Source organism: Xyrauchen texanus, chromosome 26 (assembly GCF_025860055.1).
Source record: "Xyrauchen texanus isolate HMW12.3.18 chromosome 26, RBS_HiC_50CHRs, whole genome shotgun sequence".
In the NCBI taxonomy this organism is placed as follows: domain Eukaryota; kingdom Metazoa; phylum Chordata; class Actinopteri; order Cypriniformes; family Catostomidae; genus Xyrauchen; species Xyrauchen texanus.
In genome coordinates this window covers 24,820,324-24,842,235 of record NC_068301.1, presented here as the reverse complement: position 1 = coordinate 24,842,235, position 21,912 = coordinate 24,820,324, and the positions used below count along the sequence as shown (strand labels likewise).

Genomic DNA, 21,912 nt, shown 5'->3' with positions numbered 1-21,912 from the left:
GTTATTCATTCAAGAGCTGTAAGTGATTTTCTCTTTGCCTTTTGTTGTTTGATTCGCAGTAATGGCTCAATCGTCAGCATTCAATCGTCATTATTAGACAGCTTCCCCTTTAAGACAGAGTCTAATAGACTCCTGATGCGCCATGTTTTCTCCCAACTATTTCCATAACTACGTCCATTTAAGACATAAACTGTGTTTAAGTGAATCTCCAAGCCGGTCGTTTTGACATATTTTTGTGTATATTTGATCGTTTAGACGCGCACATGAAACCCAAAGTAGCCTATACTTTGCTTGTCTCGTTGTGGTCTGTATCGGAGCGCGCGCCGCCTTGGGAACGGTATCTCTTGCGCTCTTTTTATTATTAAACGCTTCACGCAATTTAGCAACAGTAGCATTTTACAACAATCACCGATCGTGCTGATTCTGACGTTAAGTTTGAGTTTTAGGGAGAAATGTCAGTGCAGGGTGCTCCTGCGATAGCAGAGTTTAAAGTACTGCTGCGGCAGTGGATTGAGTATTTGGGGGCATAGTGTAGGAGCGCTGAAGTGTTTCCATTGCTGTAGATGCACTTCTATAAAAGTATGGAACTTAAAAATTAAAAGGGCCTGTGGAGAAAATAGAAATAACTCTGTGTTCACACCTGTAAGGAAGCAAAATGTTAGTTAAGAAAACATAACCATTACATTTATACACACCTGCAAGGGAAGCAAAAGGTTAGTTAGGAATACATAACTTTATTACATTTGGCATGAGCAGGGCACTGTTGCGGCAGTATCAAGTAGGGCACAGATGACATTATTACATTTAAAAACCCCTGTAGGGGAAGCAAATGATTAGTTAGGAATACGTAAATATATTACCATGCATCTCAACATTTCATTTCAAATGCAAAGTCTCTTACTCACCGTTGTATTCTTTATGATTTAGTGAGTTGGACATCATTGATCAATCGCAGACAACAGTATTGGTATATTTTTATCTATAAAGCTTTACTAGGTAAACCTCCAGCCTACCTCTGTACCCTTCTCTGCCTCAGCATTGATAATTACCAACCACGCTCTTCCAAGTGGTTGCTTTTTAATGTACCATGCATGGGTTGTGACATATCTGGGGAAAAATGCATTTTCCTACTATGCTCCTTGGAAATGGAATAATCTACAGAAAGATCTCAAATTAAACGTATTTATATCCAATGGTGAATTTAAGGGCATCATAAAGAATATGGTAAAGGAGGCATGTGTTTAAATAGCAGTTCATGTTGATGTTTATAGGTTGCATTTTAATATGTTAAAGACCACTTGGTCAGGTCTCTCTTGTAAAAGAGATTTTTGATCTTAATGGGGCTTCCTGGAAAAATATAGGTAAAATAAAAAAAACTCCTGTAAGGGAAGCAAAATGTTAGTTATGAAAACATGTCAGTTACATTTATACACAGCTCTAAGGAAATCAAATGGTTAGTTAAGAATACATAACTTTATTACGTTTGTCATGTGGGGCACTACTGCGCCAGTATCAAAACATGAAAGGGGTATTGCTGTGGCATTATCGAGTGTAGGTGGGTACTGCTGCGGCAGTACCAAATGGGGCACTGCTGTGGCAGTATCAAGTGGGGCATTGCTGTGGTAGTATCAAGTGGGGCACGCATGGCATTACATTATACACAACTGTAAGAAAAGAAAAAAACATATTTTGGAGGTTATATCAAGCTCTAATTATTATGTGTTGGGTTAATTTTAACCAAGAGCGAAAAAATGCCAATGTGAAGGCTAACAGGAAATGTTAAAAGGCTCTTAAGATTACTGTACCACCACTGCACTCGAACGGGAGAACTCATACTGCGTTTTGGATGGGAGAGCCCACGGAGTGAATGACATGAAATCCCCCTCACCACGCCTCCCCTTGTATCTCCCCCAGTTTCGCAGGAGGCAGGGTTGACCACCGGCTGACAACCTGTGGCCAAATTGCGTAGGCTCACACTGCGTCCGAACGGGAGAACATGACATTATGGCACCTGGACAGCACATTTGCGCTGCTTTTCAGTGTCGTGGGAGTTTGTCACATGGCCCAAAAGATGTCATTGTTATGGCGCTTGGACAGCGCATTTGTGCTGTTTTGCGGTGTAGTGGGAGGTTTAGTCGGACAGCCCAAAAGACGGCACAGTTGCGGCACCTGGAGAGCACATTTCTGCTGCTCAAAGGTGTTTAGCACCACAGTTGTTCCTTCTAACACCTAAAATGTTTGCCATCTTTTGGGTCCTCGGGAGGTAATGGTGAAGTCTTGGAAAGACACCTAGATAGAGAAAGCGAAAGGCAAACCTGCATACAGTCCAGCAGAAGGAATTTAATTGGGCTCTTGCAGACACCTGCTGGATGTAATATTGGTGAAAACATATCGGTTACCTAACGTAACCTCGGTTCTCTCTAGATGAGGGAACGAGTATTGCGTAAGCTAGCTTACGCTACGGGAAAGATTCATCTTTTCTGAGATATTGAAGCCAAAAAATTATCCTTAATTTTTGTATCCATTGTCAATGCAGTGCGGCAGCTGCAGACCTTGAGCGAGCTAGCTAGCGAGCTCATAGGTTGCTCTGCGGCAACTGCTGCAGCCTATAGACGAGCTTGGGCTGAACTCGCATCCAATGAGAGGCGTCCGCGCGCTCACTGCATCAAAGCCCGCCAAAATGGGCGTGACTAGAGTGCATATAAGCGTAGTTCGTGAGCCTGGAACCCTGGTTTTCATTGACTGAAGCGAAAAGTCGCCGTGGCGCGAAGCACGGCCGGCTACGCAATACTCGTTCCCTCATCTAGAGAGAACCGAGGTTACGTTAGGTAACCGATACGTTCTCTTACGAGAGGTTCTCTCGTATTGCGTAAGCTAGCTTACGCTACGGAACCCATTGTCAACGCCGTGCGTGCCAAGCATCCACTGTATGAGCCCCAGGGAATTAAGGGGGACCCGGGGAGCCCTTATGAGTGGGGGAAATAATATTTGGCCGGGCAAGAATGCGGGTCATTGATTGTGTAATACATAAGCACATAGTAGGACGGGAACGACAGAGCGGCGGTGCCGGTCTGTGTGGAATGTGTCCCATCAGTGCAGCTCACCAGGGGAGCTGTAGCGTATTAAACCGCTAGTAGTTTTGACTGCAGAGCGGGCACTTCCATATTGTAAAATCTGACAAAGGTGGAGGGGAAGTCCATCCCGCTGCCACACATATGTCGTGAATGGAAATTCCGCTGGACCATGCCCACGAGGATGCCATGCCTCTAGTGGAGTGAGCCCTAATGCCCAACGGGCATGGCAGGTCTTTTGACGCCGTATGCAGCAGCAATAGCGCCCACTATCCATCTAGATAGTGTCTGTTTCGAGGCGGCGAGACCTTTGTGCGCCCTCCGAACGAAACGAAAAGCTGCTCGGAGCATCTGAAAGCAGCGGAGCGCGCAGTATACAATCTCAGTGCTCTGACCGGGCAAAGGAGATTGGCGCCGCATTCGCTATCCGGTGCTGGCAGCCCGATAGGGAAATGACCTGTGCTCTGAAAGGAGTACCGATCACCTTGGGAACATAGCCGTGTCTAGGCTTTAAAATGACCTTGGAGTCACTTGGTCCAAACTTAAGACACGCAGCGCTGACAGACAGTGCGTGAAGGTCTCCCACACGCTTGACTGATGACAGGGCAGTCAGAAAACGGTTTTGAGTGAAAGGTATTTCAAATCCACGGATTGAAGTGGATCGAAAGGGGGCTTTCATAGTTTCGAGAACTATAGAAAGATCCCAGATAGGAACCGATGGGGGCGCTGGGGTTCATCCTTCTAGCTCCCTGAGGAAGCGGATGACCAGCTCGCTTTTACCCCATGACTGGCCGTGCAGGGGTTCAGCGAACGCCGCAACGGCCGCCACATACACTTTGAGCGTGGATGGGGATCTGCCCTTATCCAGCAGCTCTTGTAGAAATACGAGCAGCTGACTGACACCCCACATGTCCGTGAGTCCAGGTCTCTGTCGGTGCACCATTTTGAGAACACAGACCATTTTGACGCATAGAGTCTTCTCGTGGAAGGGGCTGTAGCGTGTATGATGGTGTTTATTACTCCTTCTGGCAGAGCGACGGGTAGTCGCTGATCACCCACGCATGCAGCCCCAGCTCTGGGTGGGGATGCCAGATTGTGCCGCGAGCTTGAGAGAGGAGATCTACTCTCACTGGGATGGGCCACGGCGCTGTCAGTGACAGCTGCGTAAGCTCCGGGAACCATGTCTGATTCTCCCAACGTGGGGCTATGAGGAGCACCGAGTGACGCTGCTTCCCTGATCCTCTGCATTACCTGTGGCAATAGCGAGACGGAGGGAAGGCGTAAAGCGGGCGCCTGGGCCAGTCCTGGGCCAGCTGCCCTCGCTCGAGAAAAATATTGGGCAGTGAGAGTTCTCTTTGGACGCAAAGAGGTCTATCTCTGCTCTGCCGAATAGGTGCCATAACGCCTGGACTGTTTGAGCGTGCAGGGACCATTCCCCTGGGGAATATTGTCTCTGGACAGTCTGTCCGGGCCGCCGCTCAGGTGGCCTGGCACGCGCGTCGCCCTCAGCGAAGGTGGCACTGGGACCAACTCAGTATGCGCTTTGTCAGATGGAAGAGGTTCCTGGATCTGACACCGCCCTGACGGTTTAGGTAGGATACCACAGATCTGTTGTCCGAACGGACCAGGACGCGGTGACCCTGAATGACCGGGAGAAAGCGACGCAGCGCGTACTCGACCGCTATCATTTCCAGACAATTTATGTGAAGGAGCTTTTCCTGAACTGACCATAGGCCAAAATCGGAGAGCCCTCGCGAGACCGCGCCCCAACCCATGTTGGACGCTGCCTGTCGAGATGACTTTTCGGCGAGATACAGCTCCCATTGTCACTCCCCGCTGATACCATTCGCCACTGTCCAGGGCTGCAGAGCTGATATGCAGGTCTGAGTCACCTTGATGGGCTGGCGGCCTGTGGCCCAAGCCCGGCGAGACGCTGCGGTGTTTAGCCAATGCTGAAGCGGCGATGTGCAGTAAACCCAGCTGAAGTACTGCTGCGGCTGAGGCCATGTAACCTAGCACTCTCTGGAATTTCTTCAGAGGCGTGAGGCTGTTCATCTGAAAAGATGCGGCTAGTCGCTGAACACGGCGCGCAGCTGTGTAGATAAGCGAGCCGCCATTGCCACGGAGTCTAGTTCTATTCCCAGGAAGGAAATGGTCTGACTGGGCTGTAGTGAGCTCTTGGTCCAATTGACTGCAAGACCCAAACTGTTCAGATGGCTGAGGAGAACTGCTCTGTGAGACAGAAGCTCCATATGTGACTGAGCCATAATCAGCCAGTCGTCCAAATAGTTCAGAATTCGCAAACCCTGACTCCGCGAGGGGTGCGAGCGCCGCGATCCATGCACTTCGTGAAAGTACGGGGTGCTAAGGACAGGCCGAACGGAAGGACGGTGTATTGATAAACCTGGCCGTCAGGCTGAATCTCAAGAATGGCCTGTGACGGGATTTATCTGAATCTGAAAGTATGCATCTTTCAGATCGAGAGAAATAAACCAGTCCCCTGGCGCATATGCGCCGAGGAGTTTCCTGATTGTAAGCATTTTGAACGGTCTTTTGCAAGCACCTTGTTCAAAACCCTGAGATCTAATATGGGTCTGAGGTCGCCGCCTTTCTTGGGAACAAGAAAATAACGGCTGTAAAGCCCCGACTCGCTCAGAGAGGGTGGCACTTTTTCTATGGCCCTTTGCACAGAAGGCTTGTTATTTCTGAACGAAGCATGCACGCTGCTTCCGTGTTCACAGTGGTTTCGAGCCAGCTCTGAAGCGAGGGGGCGGCGATCGAACTGTAGCAAATAGCCCTGTTGTATTGTGCTTAACACCCACTTGGATATCCCTGAATAGCTTCCCACGCTTTGAAGCGTAACGCTAGAGGGTGAATGGCCAATTCGCTCTGATTGTCGCACACAGAGCTTGAACAAAATGTGTGAGCTGCGTTAGTGTGTTCATGCATGATTGCTCGCAGACAGCATGAACAGGCTGTTTTGTGAGTGACTTCCGATTGGAATGAATGGGGAAAGAGTCACATCTGTTACGTGATGCGCAAGCATAGTCATGGGCACGGACTTACACACAGAGGAATGGTTGCTGGCCGTGGTAACAGAGCCGGCAGAGAATGGGCGCACGCGACGCATTTGTGGGCGCATTTATTGACTCTAGCGCCGAGCGGTTCAGTAATCGCTTTATGTGAGCGTGCTCTGGTGGGGACACGAGACATGCAGTGCTTGTGTGCAGAAGTGAACACTGGATTGTGGGCACATTTTCTACACATAGGGCTGGTCGTGTGACAGAGCGGGCAGAGAATGGGCGCTACGACGCATTTGTGGGCGCTTTCATTGACTCTGACGCCGAGCCGTTCGTAGAATCGCTTTATGAGAGCGTGCTCTGATAGGGGCACGGATGTGTTATGCTTGTGTGTAGGGGCTAACACTGGGTTGTGGGCACTTTTTCTACACATAAGACATGTTTGCTCTTTACAAGATTTATTTGGGTCGCCGTGAAAACGGCGCTTGAGTGCAGGCAAGCCGGCAGTGTCACCGGCTTGTTGGCTGCTAAATTCACCACTGTAGTAGCCTGAGAGAAGGGGACTGACAGGGGTAAAGCTTTGACAGTGGTCCGCCGCGGCGGACTGAGCCGCCGCTTGTTCAACACAGTTAGGAAGACTTCGCTGCTCGGGTTTCAGCGCTACCTTAGATCGAGGCCCGCTGGGGCGGCGGTCTCGCGGCGGCTGTCTGAGCGCTGACGAGGGCGGCCGCCCTGTCGACGCTGAGAAGTCTGAGATTGTTGAACTGGGCGCTGTGAAGAGGCTCGTGCAGGAGGCTGATCACGTGAGCGCCTGCAGAGGAGCTTAGCGCGACGCCGCAGGAAGAGGTTCATGGCTTGGGTGGCTTTCTGGACTTCTGAGAAGCGGTCAACAATGCCACTCACCGCGGAGCCGAAGAGACCGGTTGGAGAGAGCGTGCGTTGAGGAACGTGGAGCCTCTGCTTCTCCCATGTCGGCTAGTGTTAGCCATAAGTGTCTCTCGGTCACAGTCAGCGAGGCCATGCACTTCCCTAGAGCTTGGGCTGCAGCTTTGGTAGCGCAAGGGCGCAGGTCTGTCGCGCCAGAGATCAGTAACAGCCTCTGGGTGCCTGCCTTTCTCATCCCACTCCGAAGAAGGTCTGCTTGTAGGATCTGTAAAACGGCCATTGAGTGCAGAGCAGATGCGGCTTGGCCGGGCGGCGGAATAGGCGCCGCCAACATAGGCGGAAGTCGCTCTGCAGGCCTTAGACGGGAGCACAGGCTTGGAACGCCATCTCGCTGGAGGGCGGACAAAGGTGTGCTGCTACCGAGTCCTCGACCGGGGATGGAGGAGTAGCCTCTCTCAGTGGCGCCGCCCACCGACGCGAGAGAGGTGGAGACGGTGAACGGGTCCTGGCTGAAAAAGGAGCTGCTCCACGACTTTGCAAGCTCCGTGATGTAATTCCGCAGGAAGGGAGCGCCCGGCCGCGGGTGTAGAGCGGCGATGGCTTTGAAGAAAGCAGCCGCCGAAGTCTGTTGGGTGCCTGCTCAGGGGCGGTGACCACTGAGCCCGAGGCGGTCGACGGCCTGTGTGAGGAGGCGTGTTAACTCCCTTCGACCCGGCGCGGGTCCTGCTGGATTCCTGGGCTGAGGAGGAGGCTTGGGAGCCTGTCCACTCCGCTGTCCGAGCCATGATGGAACAGCGGCCCTTATCCTCCGCTCGTCATCCGAGATGGCAGCAGTGCGGCCGCCGGGCGGCAACTGCGCGCGTCCCGGGGGCGGGAGGGTGAAAGCGATGCTCGAGGGAGAGGCTCCGGCGAGGCAGTCGCTTCAACCACAGTTTCCGCAGCCTTTGTGAGCGGGCGCTTCTTCCTGCGCTGCTGAGGGTAGGTAGGCGCGGGCGGTTTCTGCTTTGATCGCTTCGAGTCGAGCCCGCAGGGTCGACATCGGTAGCTCCTCGCAGAAATCGCGATCCGCCTCAGTGAGGGCGAGCTCTGCGTGCCCCAGTCCCAGGCAGAGAGCGCAGATGATGTGGCGGTCTCCTGTGCTGAGAAGGGCGCGACATGAGGCGCAAGTGGAGCGAGGCATCTTGAAAAAGACGCCAGTACTTTTTGTGAATAGTTCGTGAGAACTAGCTTGCTGAATAAAAGGATACGCCGCCGGATGGCGTAGCTCGCAGGATGGCTGAAGGTGGCTGAGACGGCCGGCTTCTTCTAGCGCTGTCCACGCTTGCTAGATGCCCCTCAAACGGCGACGCGGCTTCCAGGTCAGCGATGCGGAGAGCTTCGCTGAAGAGATGAAAATCAGGGTTCCAGCCTACTGAACTACGCTTATATGCACTCTAGTCACGCCCATTTTGGCGGGCTTTGATGCAGTGAGCGCCGGACGCCTCTCATTGGATGCGAGTTCGCCCAAGCTCGCCTATAGGCTGCAGCAGTTGCCGCAGAGCAACCTATGAGCTCGCTAGCTAGCTCGCTCAAGGTCTGCAGCTGCCGCGACTGCGCTGACAATGGATACAAAAATTAAGGATAATTTTTTGGCTTCAATATCTCAGAAAAGATGAATCTTTCCCGTAGCGTAAGCTAGCTTACGCAATACGAGAGAACCTCTCATAAGAGAACTGCAGTTAAAGTGGCAGCCGCCAGTATCACGATGTATACTATTAGGGCTGGGCGATAAAACGATATCAGTATTTATTGCGATAAAAAAACTCCATGATATAGACGATAAGCTTATGAGTAATTTCCGATATTTAGCCTGTGTTCTACATCTAGACATGCGTGTTGCTAAAAACGCTAGCAGTTTGGCTTGCTTATCGTATGTTTCCCTGGCACAATGTGAGCGAGCGCTTTCAATTCCTTCCAGTGGAATGTGAGTGTGCACACATTTTCTTCCACGTCAGTGGAAATGCAGCCTCAGACTGAATGAAGTTGCAATTGCCCCCACCAGAGCCATATATAGAGAGAGTTGCGACAACTCCATTGACTCCAATGGAACGTTTTTTTTTACAGCAATGGCGGCTCGTGGAGCCTCTCAATAGTTCCCGGAAGTAGCAGCAAACACCGTAGAGATGCATCAGAACAAACAGTTTGCGACGCACTTTTAAAAGGTGAGACGTTTAAAGAATAATATTATCTTATTCTGTATATTATCAGTACATCTAAATAAAAATAACTTGTAAATTAAAACCTTATAGTTGAGTATTACTCATTAAATTAGGAGATAAGGGATGTTATCGGATAACTAACAGATTAGGCAAGGATTGGAGCTGGATAAAGTTAGTAACGAACACCCTATTAATTGTAAAATCTTTGCAAATACCTCACACATTTTTTTGTTGTTGTAATTTTTATTTATATTTAGATTGCTCCTGCTGACTTGAGCCAACAATTTTTTTCTCCTCTCCATGTCAGTGGGGAAGCCATACATTCACACACCTTTCTCTGAGCTGATTGGAGCATCCCCATGCAGCACAGCAAACCATGGTGAAGACTATGCAACGACAACATGAAAGAAAGGACACATACAAAATGCTTGGCATGCTATTTAATTTATTAGAAATGTATTCATGAATTGCTGTAAATAGTTATTGCATTTATTTGAATAAAAATACAAAAAAGTAATATCAGTAATATATTATTACAATTTAAAATAACTGTTTTCTATTTTAATGTATTTTAAAATGTAATTTACTCCTGTGATGCCAAGCTGAATTTTCAGCCTCATTACTTTTGAACGGCAGTTTACATACGAGTATGCTTAAGTTGTTTTAAAGCTGAATATATTGTGTATATGAATAAGTATTGTAAGAATTATACATTAGATATATAATATTTATAATACATAAATAATTATATTACTATATATAGAATTGTAAGAATTGTAAACAATAAGCTTCATTTCACTAAATTTTACATTTACGTAACTGCTGCTAATAGTTAATAGTTCATTGACCCATTGTGCGGTGCGAGCTGGAAATCACCTGTCACCAGCCTGTCTCTGTACTATCTGAAAAGTCATAAATATGACATTAGTTACCATGAGATTAGTGAAAACAATGAACATGAGGTAACATAAAAAGGCAACAGAAACCCTAGCCTGAAATAAGTTGAGGCAAATAACGGTAGCTGAACACTAATCCTCAAATATTAGCTGATTTGATCTTTAAAAAACAACATCGCTGTAACAACATACTCATGCTACATACATATGTCGGTGTGTTACATAAATATATAAAATAAATGCATTTATTGACTACTAATTACCAGAAATCGCAGTTCTGTCACTCTACTCTAACAGTTTGGAATGACCGCAAAAGCACTTCCTGGAACTATCTGAAGTCTACGTTAATCACGTGACGATCAAGCATTTAGAACTTCCGTTGTCGCAACTCTCCTTTATATGGCTCTGGCCCCCACTACGCAGGTCACCGCATTCCGGATCCCAGATTGATTCCATCTTGGATGGGGTGAGTTAGTCAGACCAGTGGCGGGGGAGGAGTGTGACGAGGAGGGCATGGCTGGGCTGTGATGGAGCACAGCTGGTGCTGAATCAGCTGATCAGCAGGAGAGTGGGATAAAGGGCAGCCGGAGACACCGGTTTGGGACAGAGAGACATGCATGGCTGCGCTGCATGTTTGTGTGTTGTATATTTTTGTTTTTATGTTGAGTTTACCATTTACGTTGGGCAGGAACTTTACGTTGCCAGTTCCTGCCTCCTCCTTGCCCATCCTTTAACTGTTAAAAGCATATAACGACAAAATGAACCGTGACTGGTCGTTTACATGTCTCAGTTGCTTCACAGGCAAGCAGGCGATTTTTGGCGCCCTCAAGAAAAAAATCTTTCAAAGGGTAAAATGTATCGGCCAATGCCAATATTGAAAAAGTCAGAATATCAGAAAGTGATTTATCGGACTAAGTGATTTATCGGTTGACTACTAATGCTGAATTACGGCAGGAAAGCGAGTTACACCAGTGATCATTTCCTGACAAATGAGGTACCATTGATAAGAATCCATACTTGTATACAGACCTCATAGAATACATAAAGTAAGAATGAACCTTGTCTCAGATCCTGTTTATTCCATATGAATGTGAGCATATTTTTTAATCAGCTGAGTAGGAATTCACACTGCCAGGAGCCATTCTTGGTCACTAAGGACTTCCGCCATTAGCAGAACGGCTCAACTGCACACATATGACCAGAGACTGAACTCACAGATGGGCACTTGCCTCAGTTGCCACAGACCTTCAACATGTCTCTGCTTTTCATTCTAGTCTATGAGTTACATTCTCAACCCCCTCCAAAATTAAATACAGAAGTCTACAATAGGTCATCAGAGCACATCTTCTCTTGGTCCTATGTAAGGTTACGGCTAGTTGAAGCAGCATTCATGGTTATTACGTGACTTGTTTCTGTGTTTTGTGGTGTGCAAGGGTGGATCATTATGGATCAGTACTGTAGCGTGTGAGTTGGGGTGGTTGAGAGAGGCGGCCAGTGATCCATGCCACTTTGATTTGTGCAGAGTATTTGTGTATCATTAACCTTTATGAACATGGCATAGCTGTTAAGGACCTGAGGTTCTCTCTGCTGCCTTTATTTAAAGATCCAGCAATTTAAAAATATGGACATGGGTGGATAATAAAATTAACTAGTGATATAACAATATATTTTTAATCATTGGATATTTGGCTATTTTGCAAATGACAGATATGTTGCCTCCCACATCAATGTACCGACAGCCTCATCAATGTATAAACTATTCCATTTTCATTTTTTGTAAATGTTTTGTAAATAATTTTCATTTAATTTTGTGTTTTCATTTAATTGATCAGCAAAAACAATAAATTGTCAACCTCTAATATCTATATTTTAGCATATGTTTTGTCATTGGCCACCCTGGTCTGTAGATACTGGTGCTGGCATCGGCCATTGAACATAACAGTAGATAACTAAAATTGGCAATAATGACTGAAAGATGTTTAAAGGTTTGTAATGGGACCATTCTTTAATAATTCCAGATAAAGTGGTGCTTTTTGGCATTTTTCAGTTTTGCAGAACCATTGGCTCTTTGAAATGTTGCTGACCAATGTATCCAACTTTATTAAGGGATACATAAAGATTGGAATGGCACCATGTGGTATTTCATGGCACTGTGGTCTCTTTTTGATTTATTTCCTTCCAAAATACACTTCAGCGCCATAGTTTTAAATAGCTGCACATTGTGGTGAACAGCACAGCTATGGCTATGGCAGGATTGAGACCAGTCCCCGAATGGGAAGGGGTCTCATGGAGCAAAAATATGGCAGTGCTTATAAATCCAGCTTGCCTTATAAGGTCAGAAACGTTTTAAGTTGTATCAGGACAGTTGTGCGTGCCAGTAATTGCTCTCCCATCTGTCTTTATGTGTCTTTATCAACATCTGGTTTTGTAAGCTATACTTTTGTAACTAGTCTCCATTATGTGTCAAGGGTTCCCAGTCCTGCTAGCACAATTAGCTTAGCCTTGACTACCGCTCCACATATGCTTGTCATTATTCCATACCATTCACAAAATGTAATAACTTTTCAGGGGTAAAGATGTGACTGTTTTTCTTCTTCTCTTCACTTTTTCCATAACTGTTAAAAATTATTTCGGTCTGGCTTTATTGTTCCCCTGGTGACTGGACAAATTGCTGGCTCGCAGGCTGTTCAGGGTGCATAAATGAAACAAGAATGGCTCATCCCCCAAAGCGCAGCCCTGTCTGCACCTCCATACATACCTTGCAAACAGAGAAAGCGAGAGAGAGAGACAGATAAAGCCGTCTCATTCGGCACATGAAAGGAGATGCGTCTGTAATGAGCCATTCCCCTCCTCTGAGAATTGGGGCTCAGGAATGGCGCACACTTTGGCAGCGATGCAAAGATATGATCTTAATCTGCTATTTCCTATTTGGCAGTATTAAATTGTCCACATAATAATTAATAGCAGCACTGCGTTCAAACATAATGGTGAAACAAAAAACATTCTATGTTTTGGGATTTTAAATGTTTTTTTCTGTCTTTCTTTTTGTCTCTCTCTCCACCCCACCTCCTCCCTGCACCATATGGGAGATGTCGCTACAGTTGAATGAAGGGGGTTTGTGCGTCGGATATGGTAAGTGATGTGTGCAGTAAAAGCCATCTCGGATGGCAAGATTATGTTGCAGTGACGGACGGTGTAGTATGCTGTCTCAGTTGAGGGATTTCGAGCTTGTCGTGGTTTCATTCACCCGAGACACATAATTCCAAATATCTCATTCCCCTGAAGACATAATTGCAGCTAGAATCTGTATGCTACAAAGCCAAAACGCATTAACTACTCCAACATTGAAACTGGGACAAATGGCTTTAAAGCGTTTTGATTGTCCAGCCAAATATGTATTATCAAATAGTCAGTGTAAAACTGTTCATTGGAAAAGAGGAGGCGAGAACCGGCTTGACAATATAAATAATAGTTTATAATAAAACTAAATAAAATGGTTCTCATTGCAGAAACATGCAGTTCTGATCGATCCGTGCTTGCTGGTTATGGTTTCTTTTTCCCAATATGAGGCTGCAGAATCAGATTTGGACGAAATGGACGGACTGAGCAAGTGACTAATCGTGAATCGCCATGTGTTCCACCAGCACATTTGAGTACAGTTGGCTAACCATGCTGAGCAATTCGGGCTAGAAATGGTTTGCATTTTTGCAAAAAATATTTTGGACGATAGCATCTGTAGAGATCCTGGATATGAAGTGATGAAGATCGCACTCATCGCTGACAAGGAAGTCCTTTTGGACGCAGCCTCCCAAAGCACTTATTGCCAAAGAGATGACTTGTCATGCACAGCCTCTAGCTATAGCTTTTAATGACAGCGTAAACGGAAAAGTCTTCTGCTCATTAAAGAGCGTGCACGCACACAGCATGCTTATTCAGATCTCACTTTTGGCTCCAGTCTGGTGCTCCCCATCACTCTGCACCAAGTACGACTCTCTTAAAAGGCCCCCTGCATCAGTTGAGTGCTTGAGGCATCTATTTGTGTGTATGTGTGTGTGTGCACAAGATGGATTATTGCTATAAACAGAGAGTTGGATTTATCTGTGATTGGCACCATATTTCTCTTCACGCAGGATTTGGACCCCAAAGAGGAGGAGAGAGAGGAGAATGCCTTTATTCAAAACAACTGTTTGTGAATAATTAACATATGAAAGGAAGCTTACAATCTGGCAAATCCCTGCACTTGTTTTCAATTATTTATCCACATTATGGGAGGGGGGAGGAAGGGGAGAGGCGGAGGTGGGTGTTGATCGCAGGGGGAGGGAGGGGTGGTATACAGAGCCATGAAAACAAAAGTGATTTTTTTTTTTTTCCCAACACAACCTGAGGGCCTCTGGGAATTTGCTATCAGTCATGATGAGATGAAAATGGAGTTAAGCCATAGAGTGGATTATGGATAATGCAGAAGGTCGATAACAGTGAAACAGAATGAAAATAGACCAGAATTCCAATGCTAGACTCACAGTTTGCGCAATTATTGGATATGCCTCAGCGCGTTTTTGCCATCTGTCTGATTGATCTGACAGAATTGGATGGCACCAAGATGAGTTTTAAAGGGATAGTTTACTCAAAAATAAAAGCTGTCATCACTCTGTCACCTTCATGTTGTTTCTCCTGTTGAACATAAGTCACGTGGGTTTAGAATAACATGAGGGTGAATAAGTGATGACAGAATCTTCATTTTGGGTGAACTATCCCAGCCGGGGCCACAGCTGACCTAAAGGCCCCTGTCCATCCTGAGATTTTAAGGAGAGAGATGTTAACAAAGAGAACAGGACTGGGATGGAATAAACTTTTCACAGGCATTTGTCAGGGTGGGGTCTTCCTCTATCCTTTTGATGCCACTGGTTGAGGATTGATAGGTAGGGCTGCAGGCCAAGACTATATCAGCATTGAGCAGGACCAGGTCTAGACACAGCAGAGGAAACCAAAGGGAGGAGAAGAGCAGGGAGCCCTGTAAGAGAAGGGAGAGAGAGAAAATTTAGTGTGTTTCTGTGAGAGAGATTGAAGCACAGAACTTTTAAACAGACATGCAGACTCTGTGCCAGATGCCACAAAATATAGAAGCAGGAAGAAGTGAAAGAGGAAAAGGAGGAATGAAACGGGAGGAGTTGGTCTAAATTGCAGAAGATTCCAAAAGATCATATACAACTATCATGTTTTAATATGTGGATTTGCTGCGTAGATGAGGTTGGGATTGTTCGCCCATAATCACCAACTTTATTTTTGATGGGGTTTGGAATAATGGCGTTATCAGATTGCCTCATTCATGGAAAATGCAGACGATAATGTTATATATCAAAAATAACATCATTCAAATCCTCTTTTATTGTTTGCTATTAGTGTGAAGGTGCAAAACAGTGCAAAGTATTTTTGTAGATCTGAACATTTTGGTTGAAATGTTACATTTGCAGTTGTGCTGGATAGCTGGAGGCTTTTCTTGAGTTTGATTAACTCCCGCTGTCCTCATTCTTGCAGATCTTACTTGTTCAAAGGCATCTGCATCTGAATGCCATTCATTTCAAACGCTGACTTTGGAATGTTTGGCAGTAGGGCTGAAACGATTAGTCGACATTATTGACAATGTCGACAATAAAAAATTGATGACAAAAAGTTTCTTTGTCGAATAATCATTTGATCTCATTTAACGTAACATGAGATCAGATTAAACTCTAATGATGATAGCAGCACTGCAGCTCGCACCTGACTGAGGAGAGGAATAATTACACTGCTCACAGTCCAGATGCACTCCAAACATTCACAGCTTCAGCTTATGTAGATCGCAAAGTATGAGGGCATTATAATGCAAAAAATACAAAATAATACAGCAGCACTCTCGTTGGGGAATAAGCAGAGTCAAAGTTCTTTAAAGGAAACACCCCGGTGTTACATCTTAAATGCATTATATTTAATGCGTTATAGCTTTATTAAAGTTCAAATAATACGGAAGCAGATAATGTAAATAACTACAAACTCCAAAACTGGCATTTCTCTGTGCGGTCAGCGCCTCTTCTATGAGTTGCTTGAAGTGTCTCGATCTAAGTGGGAGAGATTGAAACTGCACCCGGCTGAGGCACACTCTGATGTGGGGGCAATCGTCCCTCAAGCACAGACGCTTAATGCAGCTAGATTATAACGTGATGGCTCGTGACTTATTGATTCATAATATTTGTCACTGTGCATTTCTTATCGTGAAGAAAATAAGAATACGCAGCTTTATTAATAAGAGAGAGTCTGTTTTTTTGTGAGTTAAAGATGGATTGAAGTGAACAGAAAGGTGAGAGAGGGTAGTCTTCACCCCTTTATACACTGCAATAAAATGTGTTTTTTTTCCAATATAAATATCTAAAACTCCTTTAAAACAACGTACATTTTATTTAGCAGCTTTACTGCAGAATATATATATATATTATCTGAGAATGTTGAATATAATATTAAAAATACAAATATTTTAAAATATCTAAAAATCCTTTAAAAAATATGCATTCACCTGAGAAGCAGCATTTAAGATATTTACACTTGCTTTTAGAGAATAGATCTTGGATATAAGTATATTTTGTCTTTACTGAACTCACAGAAGTTAAAACCAAGTGAAAAATACATATATATACAAAATACACTTATATTTAAGTTTTTTTTATGTGTATCTTGTTTTAAGAATTTTTAGACAATTTTAAATTATCTGGCACATTCATTTGAAAAAGAGACAAGACAAAAATACTTGATAACAATAGGATGATTTGCAGTTTATTTCTTAACTAAATAAAGCTTAATAAAAAGTTTTTTCCCTTAATTCAGTGAATGCCCTTTAGAGGTATTTTTAAAAGATGATTTTGTCCTCTTTATTTTTATATCTAACAATATAAGCACATTTAATACAACCTTATAAGTCAGGGTACAAGCTGAATAATCGGTTAAGAGCTAATAATTAATTGTTGCAATAATCGCAGAATAGTCGAATAATTGTTGTAATAATTGTTCGATTTAATCGATTATCAAAATAATCATTAGTCGCAGCCCTGTCTGGCAGACTAATTGATCTGCTTTCTGCATTTTGATCTCTTAAGTTTCAGCACAGTGTGTGTAAATGAAAGCAAGTTTGATGTATATTTTGTTTTTTTGTTGTTATTTTTTTTCTCTCCTGTCGATTAAGATTTACATTTGTCTGTTTTAGTGGTCTACTTTTTTTTTTTAGAGCTGTGTTCCAGAACAAAAAATAACGAAAGAACATGAAACATTTAGGAGCCAAAAAATTGTATGGGTTTTTCAATGTAGCCCCAATGGCAATTCGATAACTGGGAAATTCTAAATATTATTATCTTGCCGATAATGGAATTACCGCTGATATTTTCGCAGATAATTTGTTATGGTTTATTTGCTTGCAGGCTGAGAATCTCTGACTGCATGCAGTGTCTTTCATTCAGGCAGGGACTCGCAGCAAGCGACAATGCTAGTGTGCACACACAACGTGCCTGTGTGAATGAAAGCCAAGCTCATAATGCTCTGTGTGGATTATTTTAACATCTCTGCACCTTGTTACGTTGATTTGGGTCTGGTTTTAATTTGGGATCATCTGCTACAAGTAATGATATGCCATTTCCCATATTCTGTTTATGTTTCATGAGGCAATAAACAAAAACATGTATGTATGCTACTTGGGGGGCAATCATTTTCGCTTAATACATTGCCCATCAATACTTGCAACAAAGCATTGTGATTAAAACAAGCCCCAAAACAACCTAACACAGATCATAGATCTTGAAAAAAGTTTCACAGAGTGACTTGAGATGGATAAAAACACTACTTTGTAAGTGAAACGAATCTGTTTGTTGTATTTTACAAGTTGAGACTTTTTTATCGTTGTGACTTGTGACTCTTCAATCTGTATGATGGTACCTATTCCCATTATGATTGTTGTGTACACGTTTCATAAATTATACATTGGAAATGTCACAGATGCGCGCTATAAGCGTTAGTGAATGCGCTTCCATTCCACACACAAAACACCATTGCACCCAGTCTGGCTGCTATCATTGATATTACACTGTGTATACAGAGTTTAGGGTTTGTATTGTATGTTTTGTAGTTTAATTTTTGTTGCATGCTGTTTATTGCCTCATTTTGGTTTAATATCATGGCTGTTTGAAGTTAATTTTATCTTTCTTTGTTAGAGAGTCATCAGTATAAAAGGAAACTAGGGATGGACATTTTGACCATTTTATCTACCGTAATTTCCGGACTATAAGCCGCAACTTTTTCCCACGCTTTGAACCTCGCGGCTTATACAATGACGCGGCTAATATATGGATTTTTCCCGCTTTCAAATTTTATAAAAAAAAAAAAAAAAAACATTCTGTGACGTGCTCAGTTTTTTGCCGGCGTGAAGCTTTCATTAGACCAATGAAATTGCTGAACGGGTTAAGGTCAAAACAACTTTTTTGTTTACTGTTTAGATTAAATCGAAGCGCTCAAACTTCCCATCATTCTGATTACGGTAGTAATTTTGTCACCCTCACCATGGCAAAGACATGGAGAAACGCATATGATTCTGCTTTCAAGTTGAAGGCGATTGATCTGGCTGCTGCACGGGAGCTTGGTCTTAATGAGTCGATGATAAGATGTTGGAAACAGCAGCGTGAGGAATTGATTCAGTGCAAAAAGACAACTATCTGAGGCTATTCAACTCCGACACCGAAGGAGATGACTTCAGTGGTTTCAGTGCACAGGACGAGGAAGATAGTGACCAATGACTTTCTTGGTAGGCTACTGTTTACTGCAAATGTTTTATTACAAGCCATGTGTGGCAGCGGGCGTGGTCAAGCGCCCGTCCGGAGAGAAAAGCTGTAAGGGCGCTTACACCGCGCTAAATTATGTCTAACACCGGTGTCTAATTTCAAGTGCCCTGCTTCACGTGTCCTTCTTGGGAAAACTGTCACACGGGCACCAGTGTGACAGTTTTCAGCAGGGCACTTGACGTTCCAGGTAAGGCTTTTAATGGCCACAGCAATGTTTACAATCAATTTTATAAAGTTTCTCAATTCTTCTATGCGCCAACACTAGACTGACGTCACTCTCTCAGCTCTGTGGCTGCTGCCTTTTTATGCCGCTCTCCCCATGCTTACTGAAATTAGACACCGGTGTTAGACATAATTTAGCTCAGGTGTAAGCGCCTTACCGCTTTTCTCTCCGGACGGGCGCTTGACCACGCCCCCGCTGCCACACCGTGTTTCGTTAAAGCCTATTTATTTTTGTTACAAGCCGTGTTTCGTTAAAGCCTGAGTAAAGTTCATTTGTTTCAATGTACCGGTAGGCACCTGCGGCTTATAGACAGGTGCGGCTTATTTATGTTCAAAATAATATTTTATTTAAAAATCAGTGGGTGCGGCTTATATTCAGGTGCGCTCAATAGTCCGGAAATTACGGTACTCAAGTACTCGGACTAATCGAGTACTCGAGGGGCAATGACATCTGACAAACATCTTTGGCTGAAGAGTCAAGTTCACTGCCACACGTGCCTGGTGTGTGTTTGTGCATGCGTGTGTGTGCATGTGTGTGTGTGCATGCGTATGTGTGTGTACGCGCGCATGCGAGTGTATGTCTGTGTGTATGTGTTAGCTCCTGTGAGGAAAGCCGTGATGCTCTGTATTGTTGGTGCTGTAATGATTCAAGAAGCATTCCATCCAACCCGTAGAGTCGAAATTTCCACCTTTCAACTTGGGAAATTCCAACAGAATGACACTTTATGTCGACTTCTAACTTGGAATCTCGTGTGGAAATCTTCATTAATTTCATCAAGATGCAGGTGTGTGTTACATCACGCAAACATTTCGGCACACAGGGCAAGGACGTTTAAAATACACTCACCTAAAGGATTATTAGGAACACCTGTTCAATTTCTCATTAATGCAATTATCTAATCAACCAATCACATGGCAGTTGCTTCAATGCATTTAGGGGTGTGGTCCTGGTCAAGACAATCTCCTGAACTCCAAACTGAATGTCAGAGTGGGAAAGAAAGGTGATTTAAGCAATTTTGAGCGTGGCATGGTTGTTGGTGCCAGACGGGCCGGTCTGAGTATTTCACAATCTGCTCAGTTACTGGGATTTTCATGCACAACCATTTCTAGGGTTTACAAAGAATGGTGTGAAAAGGGAAAAATATCCAGTATGCGGCAGTCCTGTGGGCTGAAAATGCCTTGTTGATGCTAGAGGTCAGAGGAGAATGGGCCGACTGATTCAAGCTGATAGAAGAGCAACTTTGCCTGAAATAACCACTCGTTACAACCGAGGTATGCAGCAAAGCATTTGTGAAGCCACAACACGCACAACCTTGAGGCGGATGGGCTACAACAGCAGAAGACCCCACCGGGTACCACTCATCTCCACTACAAATAGGAAAAAGAGGCTACAATTTGCAAGAGCTCACCAAAATTGGACAGTTGAAGACTGGAAAATGTTGCCTGGTCTGATGAGTCTCGATTTCTGTTGAGACATTCAGATGGTAGAGTCAGAATTTGGCGTAAACAGAATGAGAACATGGATCCATCATGCCTTGTTACCACTGTGCAGGCTGGTGGTGGTGGTGTAATGGTGTGGGGATGTTTTCTTGGCACACTTTAGGCCCCTTAGTGCCAATTGGGCATCGTTTAAATGCCACGGCCTACCTGAGCATTGTTTCTGACCATGTCCATCCCTTTATGGCCACCATGTACCCATCCTCTGATGGCTACTTCCAGCAGGATAATGCACCATGTCACAAAGCTCGAATCATTTCAAATTGGTTTCTTGAACATGACAATGAGTTCACTGTTCTAAAATGGCCCCCACAGTCACCAGATCTCAACCCAATAGAGCATCTTTGGGATGTGGTGGAACGGGAGCTTCGTGCCCTGGATGTGCATCCCACAAATCTCCAACAACTGCAAGATGCTATCCTATCAATATGGGCCAACATTTCTAAAGAATGCTTTCAGCACCTTGTTGAATCAATGCCACGTAGAATTAAGGCAGTTCTGAAGGCGAAAGGTGGTCAAACACAGTATTATTATGGTGTTCCTAATAATCCTTTAGGTGAGTGTATGTGACAAAGAGACAGGTGTTCAAAACACAGTTAATTACACTCTCTTTTGATTATCGAACGATAGCATTGCAGCATCATATATCAGTTTGGTTGCTATGAGACGTCTCTGACAATCAATGGACCCTCAAAATCACAACGTAATCAATCTCAAAATAAAAAATAAGCTCCCTGTTTGACACGTTTGTGTTTAGTTGTCAGGTAATTGTCACTGAATTTCGAATTAAGTGAAAAGTCACATCATGCGTGATCACGATCGATCATCATTTTCATGATCGATCATTGCGGCCACGTCCAAGTACCCGAGTACTCGAGTACTCGTGCCCATCCCTACCGGAAACACTCATATAAATAGGCACCATACAATATATGCAAGTGCAGTTTCATTTATTTCTAATTGAAATCGTCATACTTTTGTTTTATAGGAACATTTCTGGTTCATGTTACATCTGCCAAACCTTAAATAGCAGCATGTCCAAATTGCTAGCTTTTAAAGTACACGTATTTTTCACATGAGAAGCATTTAATGAATTAGCTAGCAGTTCCAGGATAAAGGATTACAAATTCTTACTTTTTCTATTTTAGGTATTGGCCACAATGAGCTGTGAATTATTGGTTAGCGGTATCGGCCCAGACATTCCATATCAATGCATCCATAAAATTATTATTATCTGATACATCTACATTTCGGCATAAATAAAGTTATTT

The 21,912-nt window shown here is 44.3% G+C and overlaps 1 protein-coding gene across 3 annotated transcripts in view; it reads left to right on the top strand.

The window, feature by feature from the left end:
- Positions 1-21,912, top strand: part of LOC127620210 (protein CBFA2T1) — a 95,170-nt gene that overhangs the window by 15,752 nt on the left and 57,506 nt on the right. The window contains exon 2 of one of the 3 annotated variants that reach the window (XM_052093349.1): positions 13,172-13,202. The exons of the other annotated variants lie outside the window; for them this stretch is intronic. The gene's annotated coding sequence lies outside the window, so the exon portion shown is untranslated. The remainder of the gene's footprint in view (positions 1-13,171; positions 13,203-21,912) is intronic. 3 annotated transcript variants of the gene reach the window in all.